Genomic DNA, 22,807 nt, shown 5'->3' on the forward strand with positions numbered 1-22,807 from the left:
GGAAGAAGCACCTAAACCCTGGATTCTTGGGTCCCCGTAGCAATTAATATTATAGTCACCTGCTAAAACAATGTTGGGGTATAACATGTGGAAGCACTAAAGCTATTCAAGAATTTACCCAGTCGGACTATACTGCATACCTCAGGTAGGGCTAAAACAGCATTATATAAGTTCAAGAGCAGCAAACTAAAGATCCTCAGGAAAGAAGGAAGGCCTGCAAACAGTGATTATCTGTTTTCAATTCTACAATACCACTTTCCAGCCTGAGCGAAACATAGATCACAAGCCCCCCCCCCCCCCCTTGGCTCGACCAGTTCTCGATGGGCTTGCAGGCACAAAGAAGGATTTATGTCCTTCCAGCAGAAAGGAGTTGTCCACAACCCAGGTCTCCTGCAAACAAATGATGTCAAATGTCTGAACAAAACTACGCCATTCTGAAACTGGGAACCTGCTTGCCAAGCCGGCTATATTCCAGGAAATAAGGGAGAGATATGTTGTGTCCCTGGGATAAAGCCCAGGGTTGCCGTGGCCCGCCTGATAGTGCATTCCAGCCGTAGAGAAGAAGCCGTGGGAATCGTAGACACAGGTCCTCCCAGTCAATCACAGTTATCAAGGAGCCCCAGGGGTGCAAAAGCGTTGAAGACTGGAGCAGGTGACTGGGCCTGAAGCCGCTCGTAAAGTGCTATACTCGGTGGTCTCCTCGGAAACCACAAATTTTGTGGTCGTGCCGGGGACACAGGTCTGTCAAAGAAGCCCAGGAGGAGGGCCGCAATAGAAGTGACTGGGCCAATGGTGGTGCGAGAGTTGGCCACATGGAGAATTCTCTCAACTAGATGAGGCTGATTAAAGTTGATTACCACACAGTCCCCGTCGCTACTCTTTTTAGACCCTCCAATCCAGGCCACCCTCCGGACCATGATGATTTTTCTCTCCACTCTATATCCCAGAGTTGTGTTGGTATTTAGCCAGTGCAGAAGTTTGTTTTTAGCCGGTTAAAGTCTTTGGTGGAACCTGGATTCAACACTGGTACTTTTCCCAGGACTACGACGTAAGGTATTGCTTCTGGGGGTAAATGGATGGTATGTGGGCCTACACGCTGAATAACCGGCTCCCCGAATGCTGAGGTGGAAGGACCGTTTCCCTTGGTATAGACATGTTGCCGCCTTGGCTTTCCTTTCTCATTATCGACTCCACCTGTAATCCTTCCTTTGGAGGAGGAAGCGGATGATGCCAGGGGTTAGAGGGAGTTTGGTTGGGTGACGCTCCTGCGCGGGGAATTACAGACTGCACCAACTATACCGGCCTCCCCCGGTGTTGCCATCAAAGTAGGTTGACCCTGAGCCATGGTACCACCGCTGGCTGGAGGAACCGTTTGGACGGTACTGGCTATATTACTATATTAAAAAACATGCACCTTGTGATAAAGCCAGGAGCATTGGAAAGTCTGCATTGAGCAGCTACTGGCCTAACTTTATGCTGATAGAACAGTGGTGATTCTTCTGAATATTCATGATCACTCATGGCCGTGGGAGGTTTGGTGGCTCACGTTGTGCCTCTTGCAGTGAGTTCGTTAGTAGCACATGGTGAACTATTTCAAAATGGATGCCATTTTGCAAGCCTGATACATTTGCTCCTTCCCAAATACAGCCACTCTTTGAAAATGATAGGGCATATATTATTTCTGATCATAGTTCTCAGAGTTTTAAGTAATGAAGCCCCTTTAATGAAATAAGTTCTATGGTAAAATCGTTGCAATACTGGTTATAATAAAGTTTACGCTTTCTATAACTGATGCTACTTCATTGGTCAGAAAAGGGCCAGTTGGTGTAAATCCACTTCCAATGAACTGTTATATTTTAGGAAACACGTTTTCTGCGTCATCGGATCTTCATTGATAGTCATAAATGCTGAACAATTCCCCACTGCCAGCTGGACCCCGAACACCTTTCAATAATAATGTTCTGTCAGGAGAGAACCCTCAACATTGAGTGCATGAAGTTAAAAATGCAGCCGGGTATGCTTAGATTAAAAATCGTCAAAATTGAGCGTCGTCTGTTAAGCACTTAGGAGGCACCCCTACCCACTATGCTTGCTACTTCACATGACACCACCACACAACATTTGGCCGAGAAAAAGTTGCAGGTAGCATATTAACCATCTTACAAAGTTTTTTAAAGTAATAAAATAACTTTAGCTTCACAGAAACAGGTAAAAGGCAAAAATAGGCATTGCAAAGGGGAAGAGCATAAAGGACATAGTTACAGCGGATGAAGACCCCAAACCTATAGAACTTGCTGTGCCATGGAATTCTGGCCTGTTGGATTCTTGCTGTTTTCCTAAGGGTTTAAAAGTGTTTGGGGGTACCATTTGAACACATGCATATTTTTTAAATATTTTGCTACTAAAAAATCATTGCCAGAATATCAACTACCAAAATATTGTGAGAACGAGTATGTATAGGTGATTATAGGATTTGTATACCAAGTTCAGCCTACATCTACCTCTGAAGATATATTTGAGATAAAATCTTGAGAGACAAAGGTTTTCAACAGGCAGCTGGAAAACATGATAACCAGTACCTGCCACTACGATGGTCACTTTGCCTGCAAGACATTGAGGGTTTCTCCAGGCCCAGGTCAGTATCGCTGCGCCGTACAACACCATTCATAAGAACCTCCATGATGCAGTGGGACCAATGATAGATGCAGATGTTCCCTTGTGTGAACAACAGTTGCAATTCTTGGAGCAGCTGTTCTCCGTGGATCTTGGTAATAAGTCCAGCATGGGCGTGACAATAATTAAAAACCTGGAATAGGCCTGTGAAGGCTTATACGTTCACCCTAGTTGCAGAATGGTAATATCAATGCAAATTCAAGAGACACTTACAGAATTATTCATTAACAGATGTAGCAACAGATTCTCCCTATTCAGTACAGAATGTGACAGCTAAGTAAATATCTAGCATAGTGAACAGCAATCACTACTGACGATAATACTGCGAGTGGCAAAGATCTAAGTATCAAATGGAGACCTCTCTAATCCTCATCATCAAAATGAAAGGCGCACAAGCTCCTACTTTTGATATCCACGCATTAGAAATGTAAGGCCTTGTATACACAGACTTTTTGCAATCACAGACCCTGTGATTCGCAACATCACGTGGGTTTTGCAGCCACAAAATAGCTTTGCTTTTTGTAAAAAAGCCTTTTTACCAATCAGAAAATTATTTTATGACTCATAAAATGACTTTTTTGATCCTTGCTGAATCGCCAATATGAGGAGACTGAAAGGTGTGTGTCCACCACCCTACTATTTCCGATTCTGAAAGGAATGGCGTTTTACAATTGCAGTCACAAACCATTGATGAGTTACTGAACCCCGTGTTGGGCTGGCAATAGAATCGCAAAGAGGAAGGGGTCCTCTTAGGCAGTGGTCCAGAAGACCACTGACTACTCCCCCTGAAGTTTTCCAAAACTGAGATTTTTTTTTTTAAACAAGGGCTACTTTAAAAAAGGTTTTCTGTTTTGGAATTGAATCATAGGGAAAGTGGAGTGCTGTCCATTGCAGGCCACCATCCAGTCACAGGCATGATGATCTGTGAACCAACCTATCTGATGGAGACTTCTAGCTGCAGATTCCTTACCTTTGAATTTCCCAGGCATCAGACTGGATCTGGACACTTTTGCATGAGCAGTACACCCTGTTCGCTGTCGGATGGCTCTGTTCCATTCCACATGGTATTGTCTGCATCGCTGATGCCAGATGCGAAGTCAGGGTCACCTATATAGGCTGATTCAGTCGCACGGACGTCAGTTCTTTTGTTTCTGTGCCAGTTAGCGCTGATTCAGAGAACAGCTACTCCTCTGTCTCTTTTTGACAGAATCTTTTTGAGGATTTTTTCATTGTGTGACGAGGGTTGGCCTCTAGAAAGACAGGGTTTAAGCCGTGTGGCCCCTGTCACCGTGCCACGTCGGTTACCCACCCGCACCTTGTGTGCTTATGGTGTCTCGAGCACGACCACAACTCAAAGTCGTGCTCGGACTGCCCGACAATGGCGCTGAAGGCTTTGAAGGAGCAGTCCCTAAAGCTGCTTGCAGACCGATAGTCAATGCCATAGAGCGTGACTCCTCTGAGGTCCTGGTCACGATCGAGGAAGAGAAGGTCACGGGACCTCTCCAGGAGCCCCAAGTCACACTCAAGGCCCTTGGGGCACTTGGGGAAGAGGCACAAGAAGAAGAAGAAGTTTAAGTGGACTTTGACTTCACCTTGTCCGTTGAGACTTGACGAGACGAGTGAGGAACATCGACGTTCCAGGCATGGTTCTGCAGCGCCGGAGGCAGGTTCGTCTCTGCGCCTCAGGAGCCAGAGCAATTCCCCCTCAGACAAAAGAGTTTTACGAGGCCATGTGCTCAGTATTTGAGTGGACCGACCCTCCTGGTGCGAACTTCAGGCCCTGCGGGGTCTGAGGAGACCCCATCAAGTTTTGAGCTGATGGCTTCGGTCTCGTCTCCTGTGTGGTCTCATAGATCTGATTCCAGATCAGCAGAGGTCGTGACGAGATGACCTTCCCCCGCGTCAGTCCCGAAGTCGATGCTCCCGGGGCTGCTGGCGACCACCGGCGGTGTCAGCCCCATTTTGATTCCCAATGACTCAGAGTCAGATTGGTGTCGGTCGACGCCGACGGGGCCTAGAGGCTCTAGGTCGTTGCTTGAATGTTTAGAGGAGGTTTCAGGCCTGGGAGAAGAGTGGGAGGGGTCACTGGAACCGTAAGAACACCAGTTAGACACTCCGTGTGAGGAATTGGACTGGTATGAGGAGCTTGTAGAGACCAGTGGACTAGACACCTCTCCTGATGCTGGTATGATCTTTCCACCTACTGTGGCTACGGAGCAGTGTGATTCTCATGCTATGGGGTGATGAGAGCAGCAGAGGTCCTTGGCCTGGAGCTGCCCTCAGTGCAGGTCATGACTAACCTCTTGACTGAAGTGATTCAGCCTGGGTCTTCCTCATCTGAATCCCCTCTACCCTTTAATTAGGCACCTGTGAGCAGGACTGTAGCACACCTCCATTACCCTGCTGTAGGTGATCCAAGTTTCCTCAGCCTGCATCCTACACCTGAGAGCCTGGTGGTCCAAGCCGCAACATCCCATGGCTCGTTCCCTTCCGCTGCCATGGACAGGGAATCCAAGAGGCTGGACGCACTTGGGTAGAAGATGTTTTCTTCGGCCAGCCTAGCATTGCGGTTGGTGAACACTGCATGCCTTTTGGGACGTTTCTCCCATACCTTATGGTAAATGGTTGCGCAAGTGCTGCCATAGGTTCCAGAAGAGGTGGGCTGTGCTCTCCCAAGCAGTGAAAGATGGGAGAAATACAGCAAAGTTCACCATTAGGTGTGGTTTGGATACACTGATTGGCTAGGGAGAGCAGTTTCGTCGACGATGGCCTTGTGGCTCCATGCCTGGCTAAGAACATCTGGCTTCCAGTCCTCCCCTACCTCAACGACTGGCTGTTGAAGGCATCTATGCCCCAGACTGTCATTTCCCACCTCCAGACTATGCAGTCCTCCTGCATTCACTGGGGTTCACTATAAACAAGCCAAAGTGGCACCTGACTCAAATGCTCCCTTTCATCTGAGCTGTTTTGGAATCAGCAGTTTCAGGCTTAACCTTACTGAACAGCGAGTCCAGTATATTCAGGTTACCGATGTTTCAGCCTCTATCTTGGACTTCAGTGAGAATGATCCTGGGGCTGCTGGGCCTCGTGGCCCCCTGCATCCTATTGGTAAATCATGCCAGAGGGCATATGCGGGCTCTGCAGTGGGACCTGAAGTTCCAGTGAGCGCAGCATCAGGGGATTCTCTCTGACATGGTCCATATCTCGGAGGGAACTGCAAAGGCCTGCAGTGGTGGGTAATGGACATTCATTGGGTCAGAGGCTGACCCTCTGCCTTACCCAACCAGATCTCACAGTGGTGACAGATGCGTCACTCCTGGGCTGGGGTAGGGGCAGCCATTTGGGAGAGTTGGAGATCAGAGGACTATCGTCTCTGGCGGGATCAGAGCTCCAAATCGATTTGCTGGAGATCCGGGCAATCTGCATGGCATTGACAGCATTGCTTCTCTCTGTCAAGGAGAAGTTTGTGCAGGTGTTCAAGGACAACATGACCGTCATGTGGTACTGCAGCAAGCAGGGTGGGGTGGGGTCAAGGACCCTTTATCAAGAACCCTTTGTCAAGAGGCCCTGCGCCTGTGGACATGGTTGGAACAGCAGGGCATATTCCTGGTGGTTCAACGCCTGGCAGGTTCAATGAATGCCAGGGCAGACAAACTCAACCGTCGATGCCTGGTGGATCACGAATGGCTTCTTCAGCTGGAGGTGGTGCAAGGTCTCTTTCAGCAGTGGGGGGAGCCTTGGTTAAATATGTAAGCCTTCAAAGAGAACACACAGTGTCAGTAGTATTGCATGTTGGGGTTTACAAGGCGGCTATCGCTCAGCGTCATTTTTCATCGCGAGTGGAGTACAACTTTCCACCCATACCACTTCTGCCCTGAGTTCTCAAGAAGAACAAGAATGCCCTGGCTCAAGTCATTCTTGTGGCTCTGGACTCGGCAAGGAAAGTATGGTATCCTGAGCTTCTTCGAATCAGCATCAATCCTCTGATCAGGCTGCCCCTTTGGGAGGATCTTCTGTCGCAGCAGCAGAAAAGATTCCTCCACCGAAATCTGTCAACTGTCCACCTTCTCGCATGGAGATTGAGCAGAGACATTTGATAGCTTTTGAGCTTCCTCCCGAAGTCTGTAAGGTTATCTTGCCAGCCAGGCAGCCCTCCACCAACACGGTATACGCCTGCTGTTGGCAAACATTTGTAAAATATTGTACAGAAAAGAAAGTCTATTAACCCTCTTTCTGATATTCTTCTCTTTATTTTTACCCTTGCCCAGCAGGGCTCTGCTCTGGGCACTCTAAAGGGTTATCTTTCTGCTCTGTCCTCTTTCCTGCGGCTGCCTGACCAACCCTCTTTATTCAAGTCCCCTATTGTAAATAGATTCCTTAGACGGCTTCTACATATGTTTCCTCCAACACCCTTTATTATGCCTCAGTTGGATCTGAACCTAGTTCTCACTTACTTCATGTGTGCACCCTTTGAGCAGCTATATAATTGTCCCCTCAGGTTACATACCATCAAAACAGCCTTACTAGTGGCAATATTATCTTCCCAGAGGGTGAATAAGCTGCAGGCTTTATCATCCAAGCCTCCCTATCTCATGATATTACCGGATAAGGTGGTGCTTAGCACCCAAGCCTCTTTACTTCTTAAGGTGGTGACCCCATTCCTTCTGGGTCTGTCAGTCACACTGCCCACCTTTTATGCTCCTTCACATCCCTCTAATGAAGAGGAGCATCTCCATCGTCTGGACCCAAAAAGAGCGTTGCTGTTCTACCTTGACCGCACAAAAGAGTTACAGATGGACGACCAATTCTTCGTTGGCTATGTAGGAGCTAGAAAAGGTCGGGCAGTGCAGAAACGAACCATTTCGCTCTGGGACTGTATTAAGATCTGCTATGACCTGGCTAAAAAGCAGCCTCCTGAGGGCTTACAAGCCTATTCCTCCAGGGGGAAGGCTGCGACCACGGAGTTGGCTTGTGGCGTACCAGTCCTGGACATCTGTCGGGCAGCAACGTGGGCTTCCCTCCACACGTTTGCTAAACACTACTGCCTTGACAATCAGGGCTGCAGGGAAGGGCATTTCGCCTGTTCGGTCCTGCAGAACTTTATAGTCTAGTAATTTGTCCGCAGCACACCGCCAGGATGTATGGCTTGGGTATCTATTCAAAGGTAAGGAATACGCAGCTAGAAATCTCTATCAGATGAACAAGTTACTTACCTTCAGTAACACATTATCTGGTAGCGACAATATCTAGCTGTATATTCCTTAAAGCTCCACCCATGCCTACCGGCTCTGCGGTCTCATAGGGCTATGGTTGATCCTTTTTCAGGGCCCTATTTTGGACACACACTAGTCAGTTCACTGCATGGCTCAGCACTTCTGGCGTGGAAAGCATGAAAAGTAACTGACATCTGCGTGCCTGAATGTTGCCTATATAGGTGACCAAACATCACTTCCAGTGTTAACACCACAGACGAACTGAGCCACCCGACAGCGAGCAGGAGTACTTCTCGCGCAAATGTTTCCGGATCCAGCCTAACACCGGGGAAATTCAAAGGTAAGGAATCTGCTGCTAGATATTGTCTCTACCAGAAAATGCATAACCAAGATGCTACAGTCAACAATGGTGTATCATTGTCAATAGTGTAGAAGTGATAAGTCAAACCATATAAGCAGACACATGTGACAGATGACAATCACTTGTACAGTGTTGGCAGCAGCTGGAAGGGTTTCTCTTTCACATCAGCACAATAGTAGTATGCTACATTTGTCAAAGTGAAGAATCCTCTGATAGTCAAAATACTTTTGCAATTGAGTGCAACAACAGTGCTGAATTAGATTTTCAAGACAATAAAGGTGAGATGGGACATTTATTGGGGTCAATGGCTCAGTCTAACCACAGTTTGAAAAGAGAAACTTTTATGAATGGCAGCAGAGGCTTGAGAAAAGTTTTGGGAAATACTTCATGAGCTGAGGTAGGATGGTATCATCTCGGTAAAATCAACGTCTTATGTTAGACAAAAATTAGAAGGTGTCAGACAGAGAGCGCTCCATGAAGAATGGCCAATTCAGAATGGAGCAGGAAGGGAGACAGAAGTGGATTGAAGGCCTGAAGGCAGTCTTGATCCACATTTATCAAATTTGGAAGGTTCAGTGAGGGACTGAGAAAGTAAAGGTGGTGAATGAGTTTTGAGGCAGTTTCTCTAGCAAACTATTGTGTCTATGTAGACCTCAACAATCATTTTACCTTGAAGGAGGATGGATATAGCCTTCAACATTTTTCCTCTTGAGAACAGAATAGAGTGAAGATGTCCTTTTTTTCAACACGGGTTTCTGATGTGACAGATGGTAGTTCCTTTATCTCTCTGATTTATCGAGTATTGGGGTGTAGAAAAGAATGGCACTATATTTTTGACATGAGGGAACACGATTTGCAGTGATGTGCAAGAGAAGGGAAAAATGAGCGTGCAAGAGCTGCAATGATTAAACATGTGAAAGCAGCAATGGTTAAAATAGGTAAAGCAATTTGGTAAAGCTGAAAAGTTGAAGCAGTTCTCAACCTCACAAAGTTCTAAATGACCATCTAGGTCTCCATCTATTTGAACATAAAGGAGTGTGGGGTTATCCTTGGTGCTTTTCAATGGTAGTTGTTTAGGTCTGGCTCTTGAGATAGCTTTAGCTGCCTCGCTATTGTTTTTCTAAAGCATTCATGCATGATAGACATACATAGTGGGGCTCTTGGACTTCATCTGTTGTTCACATTTTGCTTCACTCACCACAGTATGTATGGGGCCATGGGTCAGCCCGTTTTACACATTGCCCCCCTTCTCTTTGAGTGGCTGCACAACGTGTGTATACAATATTCATATCCTTCTAAAAATAGTTCCCATATCTTACGAGACAAACATGGTTAAAAATGTGCCGTTTATTTATTTGTTACCGTAACTTTAAGTAACTATTATTTATTTTGTCTGCACTTCTGATGCCCAGTTAGATGATGATTTCCACTTCCTTTTCAAGTTGCTGTTTTAAAGTATGTAAGTGACATTGTAGGCGGCGTTTGGTTTTAGTGCTTGGTTAGACTTTTTTTATTCTTGTCTCCTTCAGAAATAATATTAATAATAATAAAATAATTGGAGCCATTGAAAGGCTTGCTATTTAAAATAAAATCACTTGTAAAATGGCTAAATCTGTGTACGTTTTTTTAAATTGCCATTCTTTATTACCTAGTATGTGGTGTCCACGTACATTTGGCAACATGTTTTTTTCTTTTTGTGGCTTATACTTGCACAAAAAAATGTTAAAGAAATAACCATTGCCTTGGCTTGTCTCAGCCAGTCCATTTGGCTTTGCCAATACTTGTTTATATTTAGTTTTCATGGACGGAGAAGAGATTCGGAGTTGTTAATATAATTCATCAAAGTATTTTGATTTAACGAATGGGGGTCCATTAGTTCTGCGTTTTTATAGAACGAGACAGCAAATAGAAGTAAATAAAAAAAATTCGGGATGAAAGGGAGAAAGACATCAAGTGATTCGATATGAGTCGCCCCTATACTTGAAAATGAGTGTGTTGATGTCAGAGGTATTCGGTAAGATGGGCTGGAAGATGATGCTGTCCCTTTAAGGTCAAAATAGGAAATGTATTAAGGGCTTCAGGGAACGATGATTTTTGGTATGTTATGATGGGAGAGCAGCGAAGGCTACTGTTAGGAGAAGGGAAGGAGGTGGTGGTCTAATTAGCTGCAAATGACAGAATTCTAACAGGATTGGAGACTGAAGAAAGTGTAAGTAATGTAAATAAAGGAAGTAAAGATGGGGCTCAACAGGATGGGAGATAACAAGGTAAGTTAGGTTTCAGGTAGAGTGAGGCAATCTGTGGTGTGCTAGCGTGTATGGTTGGGAATAGCAATGGGGTTAGAGGTTGCTGAGAAACGGTTCTGGGGAAATACATGTAAATAACTTAAATCAGTGTTACAGCCTTAAGGTCAATTTCTCCTACATCACAGCCCCATTTCTCACTTGTCACTACAAACATATGCCTACAGGTGGCAGGATAGAAAGAGTCCCACAAAGCCTGCCTCCTACTCCAACCATTGTGATCCCTATGTAAAGCGCTCTGATATCTTCGGGTCTAGCCAGCGCTATATAAAACTCATAATAAATAAATAAATAAATTGTGGCTGGGCAGGCTTTATGTGTCACCTTGATGCCTCTGCTTGGCAATAATAACATAACATGTGCCTTTGTAAAGCGCACGATCACCCCGGGTATCTTGGTGTTGAACAGCAGATGTTTATTGAAGAGGGTTAGTGAACAGGGACCGAAATATTATTCTTATCAAGCATGGAGCACTGATGCCGTATGCCTGAAGAAGGGCTGCAATCAGGAGTAATCACAGGCGAGGGCACCTCAGATGGCAGGCCTGTTTATGTTTTATGGATACAACTGGTATTGCTGCACCCCAACATTAAAGACATTTGGATTGGGAGAGATTTTTAATGCAAGTCATCATCAGACAGGCACAAATTTGCCTTAGAGAAAGGTTCAAGAGGGAATCGGAATTACCGAAAATACGGCAAGGCTGAAACGTTGTAACACATATTGAAGTCTGCAAACTAGATGGATCTGAAGGCGTTAGTTTGACGGCAACAATTTCTTTTTTCCATTTGGAAGCACTGCAGTCAAAAGTTTTAGTTTTGTAATTACAACTTGCATTCAGAAAATCTTAACCGGAAACCAAGATTTGTTATTTTTGATCAGTTTATCAGTATGTGTACCTATTGGTTAACTTTTGGAAAATAAAACACCAGATCAATGTTTCTAGAAGGGTAACATTGCAATCACATCGATGACACAAATCTACTTGCATTGAACTCAGTTATAAAAATATAAACTGATAATATTCAAACAAACATAGATCAACTCAGTGCTTAACATATCATTCAGATTGTCTCATCTATGATTGTACGAGTTCAAACTGTACCAAAAATCATTTGGAATTCGGGATACAAGCTTCCAAAATCTTTCACTGCAAGATCAGTTTATGGTCTATTTTAACTGTTTAAACAGTGGTTATGTACACCCCATTCTGTAAAATTTCGGAATGTTTCTTAAGAGGAAAAATGATTAGGGGTCGATTCGCAAAGGGCCTCCGCACTTGTGGCGGAGTCCCGGCAGTCATGGCGGGGGCGCCGCACTTGTGGCGGGAGCTCCACAATGAGTAACTGCAGTACAGAGATCCTGCCACGAGTGCGGACGCCCTTTGTGATTCGGGCTCTTAGAGTATTCAAGTCTTTTTCAGCAGATCGTATCTGAGGTTTTGTGCTTTAGGCCCAGATGTGGATGTTATCTCAATTAAATCTGACCAATGCACTTTATAAACTGCGGAGTGCTTCAGCAATCCACTTTATCTACCTACTAAGGGAAGGCTACTCAATGATCACTGGAGGTGCAGAAGCAGGTCCCTTTAAAGAAGAAGCAAAATGAGTCCTACTGGTGAACCCAGTCTTTGCAGTGGCAATCCCTGCGCTCCAGAGACATGCATTTCTTGGTGTGCTGCAGTCAATCCTTACGTTAGCAATCCCGTTCCGCACTAGCAGTTTCTGTATTAGCATAGATTCCGTAATAGTAATTATTAATTATACTTTATTCTGTATAATTCAGGGTGCCAAAAACATAAATTCCTTCTCAGGTTCATTAAGCTGCTTCAGCATTTTGCTCTTCCACGAACACCTTACCATTGATGTCTGGGACATAATCCATCTCTTAGCTGACACAGTACCTAAATCATGACCTTCTGCCCTCATATGGCCAACCCAATTCTCCTGTTGTACCTGATAATTACCTTGATATTTCCATCCTCCCAAAAAACCTTGCACCTCTCACCTAGGACCAAACTCCGCCTCTCTTTTCCCAGTATCTTACTACTTCCCCAATTCTCAGCCTTCATCCATAGATACCTCCAGGCAGCCTCTCGGCCTCCATGGATCTTACCCCAGCCCTTCCACTTGAATACATCCATCAGTGCTTATGACACACTCTTCTAGAGTCAAACCAAGTCACCCTTGCAGCATTCCTTTGAACTTTCCTCCCAGGTCTATACCTTTGTACACCTGTAGCACTGCTCACTTAAAGACAAGGTTAGTGACATGACAACAGAAGCGACACATACCTGTTGCCCGTTGAGATGGTCCACGTGGTAATAGGGGCCTCAAACAGTTTGTCAGTTTGTTTCCATACCCCCCCCCCCTTTAGCATTTACGCTCCAAAATCTAAAATGGCTGCCTGCAAGAATCTGTTGATGTCAGATCCAGACCAGTTTTCCTGTTAAAGGTCAGTAGTGACATCAGTGTTGGGCAAAACGTGTAAACCTGAAAAGATGCCTCAGATGCAGCCAGCCGGCATTATATGTTTACTTTCAGCACAAAAATGCAACTCCCTCGCTAAATACAGCCATTTGGATATTTCTCTGCCTGAGAAAACCTCACGATCACAGTACATGATTTTCCTACCAATAACATGACTCTCCTTGTCCGGGCTGAACATAAACAGACTGCCTTCACAACGCCTTTCATGATGTTTGTGGGTCAGTCCTAAATCTTTAAGAGTGTGTCAACACCCTGAACGAAATCTGAATTGTTATTATTAGAAAACGCATTAGAAATGCAAAATGCAATGAAAAAGCAACATTAAAACATGGATGGATTAAAATTACCCACCTGCGCCAGAATAGCATGCTGGAGCCCAAAATCGCTGCCAAGCCTCCCTTTGTGCTCTGGAGATTCGGAGGGATTTGCATTTCAAATGACAGTGCGCGGAAAGCTCTGCTATTGATCTGCGCCTGACAGGTGGCGAGCCACATGCTGCACGGGCAAGGAAGGGGCGGGCGCCATCTGCAAGGAAACTGGGGCTCGCCGGGGCCGCGCGGCGCCAGCGAGCGCACGGCGCGCGCGCGTTCCCTTTTCTTCGACGTCTCTTTGTAGCAGCTAAATCAAGACATGCGTTGCACCTTTCTGAATATGTGATTCCGTTTTCCTCAAGGTCTTATTAGAGAGCGCAGGCCATGAATGGTATTGCTTGACAGTATATATACATACATTAGTACTGATTCAATGTGTCTCAGGCTATTGAACACGAGCGTTTGAGTTTATTGCAGTGGCAGAGACACAAGCCCATGTTCACAACATAAACTCTCGCAAATATTTTCCCTGGGGCCACAAAGTATGGTCTGTGGTGTATCCAATCCGAGGGCGGCACTGATGCAGGGTGGCGGTAGGGGGCCTGGGTGGGTGAGGGATTGCGTAAGGAGGTCTACAAAAATGTTGAATAAACATGCACGCATTTCTTTGCAGGTTAATAAATGCTTGACTGCTTATTTAACATTTTGTTCTAACAAACAGTAGCTGGTGCTGCTGTTGGGGGGGGGGGGGGTCGCATGTAGAGGTCAAGAGGGCCACAGGCAATACTTTGAGTATCACTGATCTAGAATAACATCCCTATATCCTTCAGGACAACCCCGATCCTGCTCCAACTCAGGGAAGAGTTAAAGATGCCCCTCTTTAAAGAACACATTGCGATGCATTAACTGTCCACGGCACAGCTTCCTCTCCTGTCACTCGCTGACTTTATGCATTTATGTATGCACAACACTCTGCTGCCTTTTGACTAGGGATCGCATTATAGAAATATCATATACATACATATACATATAATCCAACCAGATTTCATGTCTGTATGCTCATGCTATAATAATACCTTATGTTTATGTATCACATATTTTCACTCTGTTTAAAGACTCAATAAACAGGTAATTGTACCAAATGTAATAACTGATTTTCAACACAAGGCCGGAATTTGTACTGCATCTGCCAAGGTTCGAGCTCAGACGCTGAAGGTTACACCAGAAGTCAATAGCAAGAACCTGATTGGCAGATCCACTTGCTAGCTAAGCATATAATTCTAACAAGCAAAGGTAACAGGTCGTCAAAGTGTTTGCCTGGGCACATAAGACATTTTGTAATGTTTTACAACCTGTGTATCTTCACTGTGCACATGATGCAAAGCATGTGCCTTGTTTACTCTCTGTCTGTATGCCTGGACATAAACTCCTTTTCTTTAGGACAATGCCTCCCGGCAATATTCCAAAAGATGCTTGAAACTGAACTTATCGCAAACAGAGATTCTGACCTGCGGAACTGCATCAAGAATCACCCTACCTCCTTCTGGACTCAGCTACTATGACTTTCACCAAACAGCTTGTTTGTCTGTCTGTCCGTCCTGTCTGTCCGTCCTGTCTGTCCGTCCTGTCTGTCCGTCCTGTCTGTCTGTCCTGTCTGTCCGTCCTGTCTGTCCGTCCTGTCTTGTCTTGTCTGTCCTGTCTGGTCTGTCCTGTCTGTCCTGTCTGTCTGTTGTGTCTGTCCTGTCTGGTCTGTCTGTCTGTCCTGTCTGTCTGTCCTGTCTGTCTGTCCTGTCTGTCTGTCCTGTCTGTCCTGTCTGTCTGTCCTGTCTGTCTGTCCTGTCGTTCTGTCCTGTCTGTCTGTCTGTCCGTCCTGTCTGTCCTGTCTTGTCTGTCCTGTCTGTCTGTCCTGTCTGTCCTGTCTGTCTGTCCTGTCTATCCTGTCTGTCTGTCTGTCCTGTCTGGTCTGTCTGTCTGTCTAGTCTGTCTGTCCTGTTGTCTGTCCTGCCTGTCTGTCCTGTCGTTCTGTCCTGTCTATCCGTCCTGTCTGTCCGTCCTGTATGTCCTGTCTGTCTGTCCTGTATGTCCTGTCTGTCTGTTCTGTCCTGTCTGTCCTGTCTGGTCTGTCTGTCCTATCTGTCTGTCCTGTCTGTGTGGTCTGTCTGGTCTGTCTGTCCTGTCCGGTCTGTCTGTCATGTCCATCTGTCCTGTCTGTCTGTCCTGTCTGTCTGTCCTGTCTGTCTGTCTTGTCCTGTCCTGTCCTGTCTGTCTGTCTATCCATCTATCTATCTATCATCCTATGTCACATTCATGGACGATAGTAGTCAAATATCCGTCATAGCCATTAGGCATGCCTCCATCTCACTGCATAGTTGCAACTATATGTCCAGCTGGCAATGTAAAAGTTGTCAATATCACCTGCTTTGGGATAGCTATCACTGATCTTTTGTATCACAGTAACCATATACAAAACGGTACTCCATCTATTAGGTCACTCTTCATTATACCAAGCATAACGACAACAACAAAGTCATCACCACATGTCTACAGTACCTACCCAGACCTCACCTAAGATACCAAACTCTTCCCACATAGCCGAAACGAAAATCCCACATCCTTTGAACCAGGCACAATGGAAAAAGTAGCATCTCTCTTACAAATAGTATCAGAATGCAGCTGCATCTCTTACCCCTCTTAAGGTTGGACACACCTTCACTGGGACATCTTTCTGAGCCACAGATGTCACTTATATTTCCACACGTGCCACTTGCTGAACCCCCACTCTAACCTTGCACAACAAACAATAGTTTTTTGTTCAGCCTCCAAGAAGTGCATTAGTTCCTCGTCCACTGTATTGGGCACTATACAAAGGCTCAAATAAAATGGACTAAGCACATGATTCAAAGTGTGCAGTATTTATAATCAGTGTAACTAGCTGCTCAATGCATATGAAACAAATAAGTGCTGATTGCAAAGTCTGCCTGTGTGTCCCTGCATTGAATACATGCAGTCATACAGTGCTTACACGCTGCTTAAGTATTTGTTTCCCTAAACACAGGGTACAAGTAATAAGTGCTTACTGAGTGTATGTGTGTGCATATGCGTTGTGTCTGAATTTGAGCAGTTACAATTAGTATAATGTGTGTCATACCTGTGTGTGCCTACGCTAAGCATGATGCAACTGTTGTAGAACTCACAAGTACATCATACCTGTGTGAGTGCCTTCCTGCTAACAGTGCATTGTTTACCAACTGTTTAGTGCTGTAAGCATAATGCAAGCAGAGCAGCAATATGCCTGGTTGCACTAGGCTCATAAAATACAAATAGTGCAGTGTGTATACATTATGTACACAGTGTTTCTGTGTATGTTGCTACAATCAGTACAGTGGGTTAGGTTCTAAAAGTCAGATATGTCACTATTATGATCCGTCACAGAATACTGTAGAGGTATTGCATTTGAGCAGATTTTTGATGTCATATGTAAACATACCTTGGGATTTCATAGGCTCTGGACTTGAAGAGAACTTTTAATGCTTCATGTTCTTTTTAAAATCCCCATCTTCAAAACCTGCAGATAGAACAAGATTTGAGACACTCTTCTCTAGGCTGCACGATTCAAGAAAAGCACAACAGAAAATGTAATACATAATGTGAAGCTCTGGGCTTTGCTAGCAGGAGCCACGTTATCCTGAGAGTAGTCATGTGTTAGGCGATTTCCATGGAACTGGCCGAAGTGTGCCCCGCGTTCTGAGGTCTTAGAGTGCAGCTCAGACTTCCCTTCTTCGTTACACTCATTGGTCAGAAAAACCCATATTAAGTGTTAATGTGCTTTCACTTAACAGAGCTCAGACCTATAAGGTATGGCCTGGAATCAAATAATAAAACACAAATATGTAGTTAGTCCTTGGATTCACAACTGGGGACATGAGTGCCCCCCATTGGTCGCCTGACACTCACAGTGGCCTCACAAGTAGTGCTTGAAGGTCCGGGGCTCACCATTGGGTCATAGGGTATTGCAGTACCAGTGGTTGGCCATGTGTAGTTCTGGTCTTCACTACAAATGTGTAAGTTTCTACAAAAATGAAGTTTGTCAATACCGAAAGGTAGTACTCTTACTCAAAAGTTTAAGTTATCTTTGAAAATCAGGCCCTATTTATCTACACCAAAGGAGGCCAGGGAATACTTACATGTGGCCCAGTGTCATGAACAGTGAGAAGGGTGCGGGGCCAACTGGCATTTGTCTGTGGCCTCCTTCAGCCTAATTCTTTTGAAAGTGAAGAAGGCCTTGGTCAGCTGGCTTGATGCCGTGTTCACAAATGCAAACAGGGATTTAGGCAGCTGTGACCTTGTCTGTGTCTCCTTGGGCCTTGAAATTGTGTGGACCAAGGGAGAATGGGGCAAAAGGTAGCTTTGCAGTCCCCTGTTCGGTATTGCAAAAAAAGAAGTGGGGTAGCTGGCTTTAACCACTTCCCTTTGAAAGGGTGGGGGTAGATTTGTTGCCACTCTTTGTTCAAGAGGATGAGAGGTGTTTGTTTGCCCCTGCTATGTCAAAGAGTGGTGGGTCATTGCTTCTTTTTCCATGCCTTATTGTTGTCAAGGATGGGGGTTGAGTGTTTTCATCCCATCTGAGTTGCACTAGGGCGCAGTGGTAAATCTGTTTTTACGTGCTTTGCCCCTAGGGCTATGCTTCAATTTTTTTCACCACCTTCAACTAGTGTGGGGTGGCTATTGAATGTTAAACCTCCATCTTGCTCAAGGTTTGGGACACATTGAGGTGTTATATGCTGTCCTCCCACCTTATCCAAAGGTAAAGGCTGAAATATTTCACTAACCTGCCTTGCCTCAGGGCAAGAGCGGTGTGAGTTAGCTTCCCTTCTTTACCCAAGCTGGGGTGGTGTATTTGTTGCCTCTGCCTTGTCCAGTTCCAAGAGGGTGTTCTTTTGCCCCTTCCATCATCCTGCCCACGGGGAAGGGGAGGTGTTTATATTATTATTACATGGTGATGTTCGCAAACATCCTTAGAGCAAGGATGGAGGCTTGTGAGCTTACTTTACCAAATCAAAGGCCTTGGGCAGGGCAGTAAAGAGAAAAAAACACACCCTTATGCAAGCCTGGAGTTGATTTTTAAAAAAGGGACAGAAACAGGAAATCCTCTCTGGCCACTCAACAAGGCTGGGAAGTTATTATTTTTTTTTTTTAACAACCCAGCACGGGACAACTTGAGAATAAAGTATTTGTAACTCCCCACTCCCTGTTGCCGCCTTGTCAGGACTAGCAGGGTGGATGTAAAGACTTTTTAAATCTGATCCCTACATGAGCTTCAATAAAGGCGAGGGAGAGGGTAGCATAATGGTGGTGGTGGGAGGTGAAAGGGAGTGGCGGGGGGGATGCACCTCCCATTGCCCCACATGTGCATATTACAACACTTGTTCCCCCATTGAGCTGCTGTCTTTTCAGGTTTTCTCCCAATGTTTGTAAACATTGGGAGGGAAAGGGAGGTAATTGTCCAGTATGCATGGCACATATTTTCTTCCACTGTCCGTGAAACAGTATCTGTGTTTTTCCTGGTGAACACTATCTTGTTACTGAATATACAGCACTGTGGCTTGCACCAGTGCTGAGTGTAATATGATATTTATTTACTTCTAAATGTTGGTCGTTGACTTTTATATTCTTTTAAATCATGGACTGTTAATATGACTTGTTTTAAAAAAAAGTTTTTGTAACTTTTTGTCTTTTATGATTGATACAATCGAAATAAAGACTTATGACTGACTGATATTTATTACCACTGTAGAGTGTTGGGAGTTATTATGACTCACAAGAGGCGAACTATCGAGTGTGTCATGGCAGCCCTTCCATCTCTCAACATTGGTAATAAATACTATATGCATATGCAAATATGGTTTATGCTATGCATTTTCTCGTGTGTTTTTTTAAAATGTTTTAAAGGTCTTCAACTAATACCTGGATGCAAAGACTTGAATTTGCGTAGTGAGATAAGATTATATTGACGAGGCCTCGCGGTTAATACAAGAGCTGTTTCCCTTTGTAAAGTCATGGTAAAATGCAATCTGCAAGGAAGGAAATATTGTTCGTCTCGTGTCAATTTTGCTTTACTGTGGCACTAAGATGGAATTTGACCTTTATACTGTAGTAATAAATGGATGAATGTTCGTTTAGTCGCACAGTTGCTCTAAATGAGGCCAAATTTATTTTCACTGCCATTGCATCTCTCTCTCTCTCTCTCTCTCTCTCTCTCTCTCTCTCTCTCTCTCTCGCTTCCTCCTTATGTTTAGCTGAGTCTATGTGTGATACCTTCCTGTTGCAGCACCTGTATTTCTATGTGCCTGTCGTGCTAGCTAGCTGTCGTATATCACTCATGTTTGAAAATCCATCTGACACTTCCTTGCCATTATATGAAATACATGGAGAAGAATACAGCATGCTGCAAAAGGGGTGAGACACCGTCAGTCCATTCTGGTGCATTCCCAGCTCCTGTTGAGGGCTTGTCAGCTAAAAAGAATGCCTTGCTATCGCAGCATATGGTGCATTTTCATAGCTACAGGGCGACCAGATCCAGTGCTTATGAAGTCACTCTTCTGTGAACATTTGTTCTTTGGAGCATGAAGTATCAGCAGTCATGAGTGAACAGCCCCATCAATCCTTAAGGATCTGGCTGAGCTGTGGTTGCCTCGGGTGGCATTCTTCCAATCATTATCTAGGCACTAAAACTGCAAAAAGGATTATGGTGTTCTGTTCGTGAGGAACCACTAGACCCATATCCACAAGAGCAGCTCCTATCATGTGATGATAAAGGTAATGGACACTACTTATGGTTTGTCACCTTCTAAAGAAGGTCTTTGGTCTGTCAGACAATTCTGTGACATGCTGACACGAGACAGCGGAAGAGGAGGAGATGATGTAAATGTAAATGTAGTGCATTTATATAGCGCTCCGCACACCCCCGAAAGGGTCTCTCAGGTGCTGTGCACATACCGCTGTGGAACCCTTCTTGGCCTTTCCCTGTGAAGTGCCCAAGGTGAAAGGCAGGCATCCTAGCGCTTTTGGGGCCGTTGTGGAGATTAAGCAAGCTATTGCCCAGAGTTGCAGAGTGGGACCCATGATTAGAATAGGCACCGAGGCGAGAATTATCGGGTCCGCGGAAATTGAGCCCAAGATCCGCCGAGGCGGGAATTGAACCCTGGTCCGGGCCAGACCTCTGCATCAGGGTCTGCCGCTCTAACCATTGAGCCACACTTCTCCACTGATTACATGATCACAGGTCACAAGAATAATGGTGATTAAATGTGTAGAATTACTTCCCAGTACTATACCAACAGATCCAAATGCAGTTTGCCTCTCTCCTAGATTGTACCAGCTCACCAGTGGCAGCTTGCACTCAAGGGCAGCAGGGCTCCACACTCCCTGTTTCCTGACCGTCTTTTTATTATACCAGTAGTGAATATAGTTTGCGTTTCATTGTTATTACAATAAAAGAGACGACCCTTGGACTAAGCATCAGTCTAAGACAGTAGTATCTGTGAGATGGCTGACACAGGGTCATGTCCAACCCTGCACAAGCCATCAGAGAGAGGCTGTGAAGTCGTCGTCCTGGCCTCAGGGGCCAGCAATGTCTCAGTGCCTCCACATCTACAAGGCAATACAGCGTCACTGCCAAAAGTAACCCTTGGTGCTTTAGGCTGTGGTGCCCGATGCTACATGCTGATCAACCTTTCGCCCTACCCTTCTGAACTCATCACAGAGTTAGGAAAGGGTGGAGTGAAACAGCAAGAGCCTGAAAGTTGGAACCAGTGACTTCACAAGGGCAAGCTGTCAGTTTCATGCTTCCGTGCTGCTTAAGGTGCGAAGGAGCTGTCTCCCTGCCCCAAGGGTCACAGGAGCACCAGAGGTTTAAACCGGACCTGCACAGGCAGCTAGGTAAGTAAAACATGCTTTAAAAAGTGTGTGAGGGTTGGAGTGTGTGAGAGAAAGCATGTGTATACGTGTGTGTGTTTGTGGGAGCATGTGTATGTGTGAATAAAAGTGAGTGACCGAGAGAGTAAGTGACCATGAGTATCAGTGAATCATGAGTGAGAATGTAAGAATGAATACTTAAGAGTGAGTGTATGTGAACGAGAGTGATGATATGTGAGCGAGAATGCATGATTAAGAGTGACAGTTTGTGAATGTGATTATGACTGAGAATGAGTGATTCGGAGTGAGCGAGAATAAGCGAAGGTGAGTGTAAATGAGCGCATGAGACTAAAAGTGAGTGCAAGTGCGAGTGAGTGTGAATGAATGAGTAAGAATAAATTGGCCTGAATGTGAATAGGTGAGTGAGATTAAGAGTTTGAATGAATGAATGCGAAATATTAAGCGTGATAACTAGTGCATAAGAGTGTGCACAAGTGAACGAGTGAGAGTAAATGAGTGAGAATGAGAGGAAGAAGAATGAGTGAGAGTGAATGAGAATGAACGAGTGAATGAGAGGGAGTCGGTGCTTAATTTGAGCCGGTGGGGGCCACACCGTGTTCTGCTTTATCCTCCTTTCTCCTTGCTGTAAGTACAGTTCACCGAGGCCTGCCTCCAAGCCTATCCTGAGCTGTGCAACTCGATTCATATGATGTTTGAACCGAGCTCCTGGTTGAGTGACCTTTGGCCAGACTTTATTCTAAGCCCAAAGTATCCTTTGCCGTCAGGCCAATCCCTATCTTCGAGCATCTTCAGAAAGACATATCCTACTTGCAGGATCGCCTACCTCTTGATTCCATTCCTAAAAAAAGATCCACAAGGATACTTAATATTGTTTTTAATTCATTTCCGTTTCCACAGACTCGATGAATTTCCATTAGGATGAATTATGGCCGACACTGGCTTTGATTGCCAGTTAAATTATTGAATCGTTTTACGGTTCCTCATTAATTAGTAAACACAGCTTAAATATCCTCTTTATGCTCATAAAAGCATTTGGCAATCTCTGATTAGACACCTCACACGTTCAGACAATGCAACGAGTCTCACGCAGTTGAGGTGCTAGACATGCACCACTGACATATGGAGGCTGGGTATGTACACGAGGGTGTAAAATCTGCATGCAGGGAATTGGGACTCTTGACTGCTAAGTTTACATGTCTGCTAGGTGTAGGGGGCGTTTGGCGCGTGCTTATTTCTTCTCATATACTAAACAGTGACAGGAGAGAATGCAGAGTATTTCGAAGCCAGGAGCATACCCTTGTGCTGATCACAGTACAGGTTCTACTGAAATGTGCTTCATATTTCTGTGCAACGTATGTTAGTAAAAAACAACAATAAAATGTTTAAAGTAAAAAAAAAGTATTGGTTGGACCCTAGCTTCTTTATCTCTTGCCTGTAATGCACGTGCGCCTGTTTATTCGTGCATCCCCAGCACCACTGCCCTGCGCTACTCAGAGGTGACGCAAAGGTACATCATGAAGGA

The 22,807-nt window shown here is 45.0% G+C and overlaps 2 protein-coding genes across 5 annotated transcripts in view; one reads left to right on the forward strand and one right to left on the reverse strand.

Annotated features, from left to right (window-relative positions):
- The window catches only part of SMPD3 (sphingomyelin phosphodiesterase 3), a 1,004,685-nt gene that overhangs the window by 606,928 nt on the left and 374,950 nt on the right, over nucleotides 1–22,807 (reverse strand). For 3 of the 4 annotated variants that reach the window (XM_085639462.1, XM_085639463.1, XM_085639464.1), the window contains exon 3: nucleotides 16,838–16,915. The exons of the other annotated variant lie outside the window; for it this stretch is intronic. The gene's annotated coding sequence lies outside the window, so the exon portion shown is untranslated. The remainder of the gene's footprint in view (nucleotides 1–16,837; nucleotides 16,916–22,807) is intronic. 4 annotated transcript variants of the gene reach the window in all.
- The window catches only part of LOC146775937 (uncharacterized), a 1,457,164-nt gene that overhangs the window by 53,963 nt on the left and 1,380,394 nt on the right, over nucleotides 1–22,807 (forward strand). The window lies entirely within an intron of this gene.

The sequence above is a fragment of the Triturus cristatus genome, chromosome 12 (genome assembly GCF_964204655.1).
Source record: "Triturus cristatus chromosome 12, aTriCri1.1, whole genome shotgun sequence".
Classification (NCBI taxonomy): domain Eukaryota; kingdom Metazoa; phylum Chordata; class Amphibia; order Caudata; family Salamandridae; genus Triturus; species Triturus cristatus.